At 48.8% G+C, this 2,144-nt stretch overlaps 1 non-coding gene across 1 annotated transcript; it reads right to left on the bottom strand.

The window, feature by feature from the left end:
- Window positions 1-1,534: 1,534 nt before the first annotated feature.
- Window positions 1,535-1,640, bottom strand: LOC115873349. The gene has a single exon (XR_004048356.1). It is a non-coding gene; the product is annotated as a U6 spliceosomal RNA (small nuclear RNA).
- Between the last annotated feature and the right edge of the window lie 504 nt (window positions 1,641-2,144).

The raw sequence follows: 2,144 nt of genomic DNA, 5'->3' as shown, positions 1-2,144 counted from the left end.
CTAGTAACTCCACGAGTTGTGAGCTGTGAGCTGTGGAGGAGGACGCAGGAAGAGCAAACAGGGTTTGCCTTCTATGCATAAAAAGATACTGGCTGCCTGAAGAAACACTCCCTGGAGCTGACGCAAATAAACCATCAGAGAAACACTCGGGGGCACAGATTCTCCCTCCAGCATGAAAGGAATTAGTGTCTTCAATAGAAAAGGAAGCATTGTCTGAGACCCCAGAGTCTAGCACCAGGTTCTCACCCCAAGGAGTTTGAAAACACCAGCGATTACAGAATTCCCACAGTGAGATCCTAGGAGGGGGGCATGTGGGCAGCAGGCTGTTGCGCTTACTTAACCCTTGGGCTGCTGCTTCACTGCATCAGTAAATTCTAAGGGCCTTTCCCTTCATTTTAACAGAGCGCCTTGGTGGCCTAGTGACTAGGAGCTGGGCTGTGAACCTCAAGGTCAGTGGTTTGAGATTGGCAGCCTCTCGGCGGGAGAAAGGTGGGACTTTCTACTCCTTTAAAGAGTCCCAGCCTCAGAAACTCCCAGGGGGCAGTTCTATTCTGCCCTATGGGGTCCCCATGAGTCAGAGGTGATTTTCTGATTTTGGTTGATCATTGACTTTGAACACCCACAGTGGCTCTAATTTCATTCACACTGAAACACTATTTCAGTCATGTAACTGAAAAAGAAAAACTGGCACTCCAGTCCCATTCTTATTGCTCTTGGACTCCAGTGGCGCTTCTGGGTAAGTGCTGGGCTGCTCCCGGCAAGGGGTCGGCTCTGTGGCAGGGGGTGGTGGTTTGGGTTAGACAGTGAGGTGGGGTGGTTGAGCGCTCTGCTGGTAGTCGAAGGACTGGGATTGCAAACCCATCCGCCCCTCCATCTGAGAAAGATGTGACGTCTCCCAGAGACCCGACGGGGCAGGTCTCCTCTGCCCTATAGGACAGGGTTCGTGGCAATGGGTTAGAAGGTAGGTTCCCAAACTTATTTAGCTTACCGCCCCCTTGTCAGAAAATAAATAAATAAAAATCACTGAGCAGCCCCAGCCCCTGGCAATCAAATGTACATGTGCTATAGCCCATCATCCAGAATAAAACGAAGGTCTCTCTGTGGCAGCACCCCTGGTGCTGTCCCGTGCTGCCCAGAGAGCAGCATCACCCGCGTTGGCACCACTGGGCGGGGCTATAAGCAGCACGCATGTTTTAATGTTGGTTTTATTCACTTCCCAAATTTGCATTTCATGAGATTTTTGCTTTGTTACTCAGGTATCATGAGTCCTAGTACTATGCGTTCTGGGACTCATCAAAGCAGAAATGACCGTAGGATTTCATTTTCTTCCTTTTTTCAAAGTTAAGGAAAAAACTCTCTGCATTCTGCTGCATCTCCCAGCCCATCTCACTTTAAGAAAATACATTCAATGGGAAATGGAAAACATTTCCCATTGTACACAATCTATTCTGAGGTGATGTGACAAGAAGCCTACTTTTTAGAATAATTTGGCGGAGGGCATCTCCACAAATAGCTTCTTGGGTGTTTTTTTGTTTTAAATATGGAACGCTTACGAATTTGCATGTCATTCTAGCGCAGGGGCCATGCTAATCTTCTCTGTATCATTCCAATTTTAGTATATGTGCTGCCGAAGCGAGCACGGTTCTTGGTTTTTAAATACAAACGTCGGTGGGCCATTGCTGGTGTTCACCCACTGGTAGTAAGTACACGGATGGTCCCACTGCCGGGAGTCCTACTCTCGTGGCAGCCCTATGTGTAATGGTTCCAAAGGGGTTTCTTCACTGTAACCTTCATGGCAGCAAATTGCAAGGCTCTTCTTGGTGCCACTGGGGTCGAACCGCCAACCTTCAGGTTGTGGTTGAGGGTAAACTACTTACACTAGGATACCACACATTGTGTGTGTGTGTATACAAGAAAACAAACACACTGCCCTCGAATCAATGCCAACTCATAGCAGCCCTGTAGGACTGCCCCTGGGTGTTTCCAAGACTTGAATGTCTGCTATGAAACTGTGAGGGACATGAGGCTCAGATCTCATCCCATCTCACTCCATCGAGTGAGCAGATGTCCCTCACCTGTAAAACAGGCATCCAACTCCGACTCCCGCCCCAGGACCTCCTCAGTCGATGTCGAAACCCTGCGAA

Source organism: Echinops telfairi, unplaced genomic scaffold (assembly GCF_000313985.2).
Source record: "Echinops telfairi isolate 266 unplaced genomic scaffold, ASM31398v2 ScPeMD7_7468;HRSCAF=8506_0, whole genome shotgun sequence".
Classification (NCBI taxonomy): domain Eukaryota; kingdom Metazoa; phylum Chordata; class Mammalia; order Afrosoricida; family Tenrecidae; genus Echinops; species Echinops telfairi.
Note: the sequence above shows the minus strand (reverse complement) of the source record. Positions and strands in the feature narration are given on the sequence as shown.